This window comes from Anabrus simplex, chromosome 5, assembly GCF_040414725.1.
Source record: "Anabrus simplex isolate iqAnaSimp1 chromosome 5, ASM4041472v1, whole genome shotgun sequence".
Classification (NCBI taxonomy): Eukaryota; Metazoa; Arthropoda; class Insecta; order Orthoptera; family Tettigoniidae; genus Anabrus; species Anabrus simplex.
The window spans coordinates 34,169,573-34,178,938 of NC_090269.1; positions in this window are offsets into that span (position 1 = coordinate 34,169,573).

Below are 9,366 nucleotides of genomic sequence, written 5' to 3' on the forward strand. Positions count from 1 at the left end.
GCATGTTGAATCTACCACTCTTGAACCTTTAATCAGCTTCTTTTTACAAGGCACATCATTAGTGGCATGCTCACTTAGTGAAACTGGCCCAAGATCTGGGTCCAGCGGTTCTCTTTCCCTCACGCCCAAGAAAGGGCCTGGACATCATTTGATCTCAGCAGGACGTCAGGGACGATGGAAACTATGCAAGAGGAACACCAGAAAGCAGTGAATCCAGTGTGAAGCTTTGCTACACATTCATTGTTCACCATAGTACCATACGTAAGAACATATGGCCATTGTCCTGTTTTCCCATTTAGGTACATGTCGTTTCCATGGTTGTAAATTTTTTTTCTGGAAACCAATCATTTACCTTAAGATGTAGGGAAAATAAATATTTTCATAATATTAACTTTTTTCATAGGTTCGGAACTAATGCTAATGGGTTAAAAGGAGTCCAATAGACAGACATTTCTGCCTATTTTAAAAATCCTATATGAATGTCAGTGAATAAAGATAAGTTGTAATATTCTACTTATGGATGGACTTTCACAAAATTATATTGCATTCAGTATTTTATGGCCCTATTCCATGTTAATAATAATAATAATAATAATAATAATAATAATAATAATAATAATAATAATAATAATGGAGTGTGGCCTCTGAAGAGGCCTGGTGCAGTTCTTTCAAGTTGATGCCGTATAGGTGATTTGCACGTCTGTAAGGATGGTGCCTACCTATGATGAATTCTAATTATGAAGACGGTGCACACACCCAGCCTCTAAGCCAATGGAATTAACCAGTGAAGGTTAAAACTCTTCACCCAGCTGGGAATCTAACCTGGAACCCCTGGACTAAAGGCCAGCACACTAACCATTTAGCCATGGAGCTGGACAGTTCCATGTTGATCCTGATATTTAGTTAATCATCAAATACAATCATTATTATTATTATTATTATTATTATTATGTGCAACAATATACAAGACAAGTAAATATACAAAGAATGAATATTACAAGTAATATATGATATGTTTAGCCCATATTGTCAACTTTGAACAGTTTAAAGATATTAACCTGTGAATGAATGAATGAATGAATGAATGAATGAATGAATGAATGAATGAATGAATGAATGAATGAATGAATGAATATGTGCTTTTAAAAAACTTTGGGATGTAGGCTTTCCACTTAAAAGGCTTTCAGAATGTGTTGTACTACCAAGTCCTGTCTAATGCGTACATTATGTACCAGGCTTCTGTGACAATGATGAAAACTTACCCAAAATCATAGGTGAACGTCTTCCGAATCATCCCTTATGCACATCACAGAGTATCGTCAAGCTTGTTGGAAGTTCTGACTAAAACTTGCATCTCTGTTGGTGTTAAACTTCAGTGACTTATTTATTCCTGAAATACTACTTTAAAATGCGGTTTCATTCCTGAAATGTTATCTATGTTCTGGCCATCTTCTTTCACTGTCATATGTCACATGATCTTGCACTCATGTGAATAGTCATGTCTGATGATGATGATTGTTGTTTAAAGGGGCCTAACATTGAGGTCACTGGCCTCTAATGGTACGAAATGAGACGAAATGGAATGACAGATTAAAAGTCCAAAATTTTCCACTGACCAGAATTCAAAACTTGAGGACGAAGAATGAATGGATGGACATGAATTTAAAACAATCAGTGGATGCGACTCGCAATGCCTTACATTCACAGAAACTGACGTAAAACAAGAGGATTACTGACCAAGGGACTGCTGCTATAGCATAATACTGAATCGATGATGCTTGCAGTCTAAAGGGGGTCCAAAATCCAAGTTATCAGCCCCTCATAATGGTATTTATCGCTAGGAAAGTAGAACCATGGTATTTGTCTTGTTGCGGTACTAATCAAAAGTAGCAGAGACTCGCGGTATTCCACACATTATGGTACTACTCACAGGTTATGAAATTCGACATATAATACAGACCTATGGTTTTTCTCACTTTGCGGCGCCATTTACAGGCAACGCAAACCTATGGTGTTCATCACATAAGACTATTAACCACAGGGACCTGCTCTATCTCATGGTGTTCCTCATATAATGGGTACTAATCATAGGCAAGGCAGAACCATGGTAGCTATCATCCCATGGTCCTGCTTATATGGTGGTACTGATCACAGGTACTGCAAAAGCCGACTGCACGGTGCTCCTGTGTGCTACTAATCACAAACCTATTTGGTACCTAATATAGTGGTACTACGCGTAAGTAAAAGCGACTCATGATGTTCTCCGTGTGGTGGTACTAATCACAAGGAGTTTCAAAGTTCCAAGACAATCATCCCTTGGTCGCCCCTTTTAGTCACCTCTTACGACAGGCAGGGGATACCATGGGTGTATTCTTTGTCTGCATCCCCCACCCACAGGAGGTTGTGTGTTTGGTCCGCGAGAGGTATTTTATTTCCCTCAAGTCCGCCGGCAAGCCGGTTAGAACCCCCCTATCCGCCACCTGGGAGTATCACCTCTCCCCCCTGCTATGCCAGCGTAGTAGGTTCGTGGCATGTCTGGTGAGAAAACACCTTCATACGGTTTTAATAATTTATTTCCACTTCGATAACAAAACACAGTAACTAGCTGTTAAAGTGTGTATACATTTTATTGACAGACCCTGTATATACACAATTTATAATCAAAGAATATCCCAAGTCACACAACTGTCGCAGGACTTGATCCAAGTAATGAAAGGAACATACTCCACTAGAAAATATTTCATTGGCATATTCCTCCAGAATATGATGTGATGTTTGAAATGCCCTACAGTCACATGTATTGTCCCTGCAAAAACCCAATTTGTGCTTTAGGTATTTACACATTCCTTGACCATTACAGTACCTGCTAAGGTGTATCCCACACCAGGCACTCAAGCAGACGGGTTGCTGATTAACTCTTGATTTCTTGGACTGATCTCCAACCATCTGCGCTCATTCTGGCCGAATCTGCTTTGGAGCAGTCGTCGCTTTCTCGTATGATGGTTTTCTGCACTTCAGCTGCTTAACAGGTATGAACTGAAGGTCTGCATGTAGAGGGATGGACTCCCTCCAGAGACTTTCCTCCATTTTTCACAAGCACAGCTTTACTGCAGGGGGAGGGGAGAGAACAGATATTTGAAAGGACTGGTTGCATTTAATTATACATCAATGTTAGTAGTGTGGGTGCTGCAAAGCCAAACAGGTGAACAATATTCTACCATAGAATATACAAGAGCAAGGGATGCTCCATGAACCACCTTCTCTGCACCTGTGAGTTTGTTGATAAGGTTTACTCGGCACTGTACTTTCCACACAGGATTAACAAGATGATTTCAGAATATCACGGCTCTGTTCAGGGCAACACTGAAGTATTTTGGTGTACCAAGTGATCTGAAAGGTGGAAACAGCATACTTCTGTTTCTGAAACATTCAGTTGAGGTTTCCATCTTCTGAATTATTTATGGAATTTGCTGAGGCTAGATATTATGCATATTACCTGCAGTGTTTCAGAAGACAAGTGAGATTGACTAAGTCAAAGATAGTGAATTCAGAATTGCTCAAAAGCTTAAATCCATTAAAAAAGGAAAGGCTTGCCACAAATACCCCTGTTTTATATGTTAGAAGAACCTGATGATGTATTAGAAGAATGCTTGTGGTTGTATACTGTTCTTAAAAAGAAGCAACAAAGAAAAGAATAGATCATTTTTACAAGATATATTACTCTGACAGTGCTAAAGATTTTAATCTTGTTCTTTTATGTACATTATTAGGCATCAAATTATCATAATTCTTCTTCTTTCTGGCCTTTTCCCAACTATTTGGGGTCAGCACTAATTGGGATTAAGCTCAGATTTTACAGCTGGATTCCTTTCCTGATGCCAACCCTGATGTGAATGGATGTATTCACTATTACATGTTTCTGTGGTGGTTTGTAGTGTGATCTGTTGTACATAAATAAAAATGTATAAGATGAAGACAAACACCTAGCCCCCGAGCTAGAGGAATTAACCAACCGCCTGACCAAGTATCAAACACGAGGCCTTTTGAACCAAAGACCAGTACGCTGACCATTCAGCCAAGGAGCCAGACATATGCTTTTCAAATATTTCATAACATAATAGTTTCTTAAACATCAAGAGACTTTACTCTGACGATCTTGCAATTTAACTGTATTTGTTTGTATGTAACTAACCGATATGCCCATGCTTCGCTATGGAATTGTACATCGTATACAGAACTGTATATGAAGTAGTCTACACGTTGTAAGATTTTGTACTGGGGGTACACCTTCTCCGGGCAGTTAAACTAAGCGCTTTCTCTAAGGCCATCTATGTAAACAAACTTGAACTGGTGCATGACAAGATACTTTGGTTTTCAACTGTTAGATGTCTCTATCATCAGTTTAAGTGCCCCCTCTAGCGGGATCAACTATAATTAATTTTTAAAGGAGAGTTTATTTTTGCTGTAGACAAACCTTAGGTTTTGAGGATTGTTTTGTTCATGTATCAAAGTTGTCAACACTTCTGCTGGTTCCTTCTTCAATGGTAATCAACCTATCAGAAACTTGTAAATATTTTCCCTAACCAATTAAAACTGGGGGTGTGTACAGGAATCCAGCCTATCAGTAAAGAGCTCTGGAAGCTTCCCTCGGAAATACTATAAAAGCTGGGCTTTTAGGGCCGTATGGTCTGAATTGCACCTGTGTGAGGAGAGTGTATTGACGTGAACCACGAGGCAGGGGCGTGGGAGGCGTTAGGAAGGTTCAGCAACTCAAGTTAATGACAATTTTCATAAACATGTGATAGCTCCTGTGGATAGCTTGAGGGGAATGTTTCAACCTCCTTTATTTATGTACATTTCTAAATTTGGCGATTTAAATGTAGTTTGAGGACTCTATTGTATTCCCTGCTGGGAAATATGTAATGTTAAGGGAACATAGGATGATTACCCTCTGCCGGTTCCCATTCAACTTGGTATGGGGTGACTACAGTTTTCACAACCTCTAAAATTTATTTAATCATTTTTGGCTTTAATATTTCTTACTTAGTCACCCTGGTGTAAAATAGGTTTAGTATCTTTATCATTGGGCCATAAGCCCACTTAGGGTTTTAACTATTTCTATAAGGAGGGCAAGTGTCACCTCCTAGCCTTTTGTTTATGGCCAGTCATGTTCAACCTTTTCTTCTTATATTAAGGCCAGTTGTGTGTCTGTTAGGTCATCAGCCCAGAGGCTGGTTGGATCCTCAAATAGCACCACCAAAGGTTATGCAGTTATAAGGAAACCTCAAAAACCAATGACAGCACCAAAATGAGCCATACTAGGCAAGATGAGGAGTGAGGTAGTGTGCCATTGCTTTCCTCACTGGGTCAGAAAGTACTATTGCAGCATGACTGACCCTATGAGCAGCACCTTTCATAACATTCAGTCATGCTCTGAATGTCATTACTCAGCACTACCCATACCCCAGCAACTTCCATATTGTCACACCCATGGATGCTAACTGGGACTTCGGTGGAAGCTACACTTTACTCTGGCCTGTGCCAAGAGATGGATGCAAAAGTACTGTATCCATCAAGAAATGACAGCAGGCAGTAAGGCCAGTTAGTATGGGCAATCATGTCCCTGTTTATCCGATAATTGTTTCTGGTGTGAAGTTCCCTTTAGGAATAGTAAGTTATAAATTGTTGAGCGACAGATAAGCCCACGTCAGGGCTATTTGGTGTAAATATTTTAATTGAGGACAACTGATGGATTGTCAGGTGTAACTTAAGTGTGCCATGAGAAACTGATGCCTTTGCGAGGCTGGACTATAGTACCTTTCAGAGCTCAGACTCCTATGGTGCATAAATGATCAGAGCAAAACATGCTCTTTGTAAAATATTGTTCCTGTCACGAGCAATAATGCTCTTTTCTATGTAACTCAACCAACCTATTTAACAATTGTGAATTTTGTATCTGATTTTCGGACTTTTAAGTCCTCGTTATTTCTAGAGCTGACGAGTTCATTAATAATGTTGTTATTAATTCAGATTCTCTATTTATCAGTTTGAAATTAGGAAAAAAAAAGGAAAGAAATAAAATTTCAAAATTTGTTGTGTTAAGTTCTGTTCTAGTCAACTCCTTGTCCACCCATTCAACCCTCATGCTTCTTACACCTCTGTGATCTACAAAATTTCCTGAACTATACTACTGTAAACTTTACTCTGATGATCTCCCAATTTAACTGTATTTGTTTATATGTAACTAACCGGTATGTCAGTGCTTCACTATGGAATTCTACATCATATACAGAATTGTATATGAAGTAATCTACACGTGAGATTTAATGGAATTGCATGGCTCTTTGCCATACCCAAGAAACACACTGATATTTCAGAATGATAGCCTTTGTTATCCAGAATGATATTATCCAATGATGATGATTATCAAACTCGCAGTCTCTTTTTATATATCAGTATAGATAGATACTGTGAGAGTTACGCAGATAGTTCATATAAACTTTTTTCTGGTAAATCAAATTTTAAGTACACTCGCTGACTCTACTATTTAAGAGGACTACCTATTTAGGCAGGGTATTCACTTTTAAGACACCTAGGCATACATTGTCACATAACTTGCTTCACATTTTATTTCCCTGCAGGGCACTCTTTAAGATATACAGCCTGTCAAGTATTTTTATGTGAAACAAACCAAGAAAAAAATACCAAGGGTAAAGAATGTGCCAAAACAGAGCAACACATTTTTTTAAAAAAACTATTAGAGATACAAAGAAAATTCATATAAATTATTTTTTCTGGTTAATTGAATTTCAAGTACCCTTGGTGCACTCCATTGTCCAACAGGACTAACCATTTAGGCAGCACATTCAATTTTAAGGGTCCCAATGTACGTTTTCCTCCAACTTATATTTCATGCTTTCTTTCGCTACCTAGACCACTTACAACATAGTATAATAGAAAGTTGTCTGTGTGTCAAACAAAGGTATCAGCTATGAGCTTACCAAATTTGAGTTCCACCAATCAAGTAAATTTTACATTAAAAAAACCAAAGACTTGCAAATGTACAAACTTTGAGATATATTATTGCTGCCATTTTTTCCTTAAATCAAGGTTCTTGCAGGATCTATTTGATATTCTAGGATGATACATAGCCTCTGTTACCTGAAATGATACTATATTTCAAACAGAAAGAAATTTCAAAATCTCTCCATTAGTTTCTGAGATTACCCATTACATACAGTATAAACAAACTCACAGTCTCTCTTTATACAAAGTATGTTAGTATATATTAACAAAAGGGACCTTTTGAACTGGTGCCATATACAAATTCTGATCCTCTACTGTGTTGCTGTGTAGTAACAAAAGTAGAATTTTATGACAATTCCAATTCTTGAGAAGTTGAGTTTTGTTGAGTTATGCTAAGTACATCACCAGACAGAGATCTTATAACTTGCTAACAATGAAATGGAGTGCCAAGATATTTGACTTCACTAGAAAAAATTCTACTACCACAGCTGGGATCAAACCTATCAATTTAGGACATTGAATCAGATGCATTATTGCTGATCCACTGAGACTATATGATTAAAAGTAGCAAGTTTGCAGTTCTACACATCTGTTGATATCAAGGTCATAGACAAGGGACATGTGAATTTTATGTGAAAACCACTTGTAACATGGCTGAGAGTGAGATTTACTTCTAGTGAATTACGAGTACCTATATTGCATTGAAATCAAACCACAGGTACATGAATTTTGATTTCAAAAATTCCAAAAGCATTGGCTGAGATTCAAAACATGGCCACCTTGGTGAAAAGCAACTCAAGTATAATGCTCTGACAGTATGATGGTGGTGATGATTTATTATTATTATTATTATTATTATTATTATTATTATTACTACTACAGAAGGGACAAGGATATGTATGATTCTCTGCCAGGATGTTGAGAAATTTAGAAACAAGGGGAATGGCTTTCAGATACAACAGAAATGTGTACCACGTTATGCTACTGCATGCAAGGCATTTGGGACATCTATGGCATTTGTCTGGAGTTGGAGTGGGGAAACATAGAAAACTAATCGTAGGATGGCCGAGAGTTTGTAACCTACTATACTAGTGAATTATGTAACCTAAGGATGAATACACCCTGTTCTTGTCGGTCAAACTAGTCTTAAATTCTTGCCTGAGCCAGGAATCAAAATGAGATGGGAAATTACTAAGCTAACCCCTAAACCACGGTGATGGATATTGCTAGTGAAGTCCTGGAACCAAAAGTTGCTGCACCAAATGCAGAGGTGGGCACCTGTAATGGAGATAACTTGGCTATTGTTCACTAATTTTACAAAAAAAAAGTGAGGGAAACTACCAAAAATATTTTTCATAGCTATGTCTGTGAAAGTCAAGTTTTTGCTGTCAAATATATTACTTAATCATGAGACAAAAATCATGCATACTAAAATTATAATAAATAATTGAAGAAAGGATGTGTTTGAGTTTGGTGCGCTAAGTCGTAGATGGTTCCGAACACCAATGAGATACATCGGCATCTGGCAAGCGGTATATTTCGCTCTTCTGCTCAGACCCTCATCAAGTTTGGATCGTCATTTGAATGTAACATTCATAAAGTTGTATTTTATTCAAAAATATAGTTCAAAAGCTTTATTCAATTGTCTGATTCAAGTTATTTATCACATAGGTACCTAGTTCTCATGTACTTGGTGCTCTGTTAAACATTTAACAGGATGATAGACACATACAAAAGACACATTATGACAGGTTAGTGTAGACTGAAGAAAGGAAGGGCTAACTACATTTTCATACAAACCAGTTCATCAGGGATTGAGTAGAAATAGCCTACAAAGAACTAGGACTGATGAAGGGAGAGTCCATCTAAGGATGGGAATAGGTGAAGATATGGAGTTTGTGTCCTTTTGTTTTCATTTGGTCATTGTCTTTCCTTTCTGTTGATTCTACAGCTCTACTAGCCCATCACTTGTTTATCCTTCTGTGTGTTTCTTTCCTCTTTCCTAGTATCTTATCTTTGTTGACCTAAATTCATACCCTTGTTATTTCCTTTCCATTACTTATGTTACTGTAAATACTATGGGTTCTTTTTCTACTTCTGGGTTAGTCCTCCATTCCTCATCTCTTACCACCTGTATTTCTCTTTTGTCTCTTCTTTCTCTTTTGTTTCTCTCTACATAACAAATTTTCATGAATAACCCCCCCACCAATGAGAGTGGATAGTTGGCATAATGAGATTTTGATGGCTCTCAGGATCTTCCAGCTACTTGTTTTAAATAGGCCCACAGGAAGAAGTCCAGTGGCATTAAATCGGGCAATCTGGTGAGCCAGGTGACTGGTC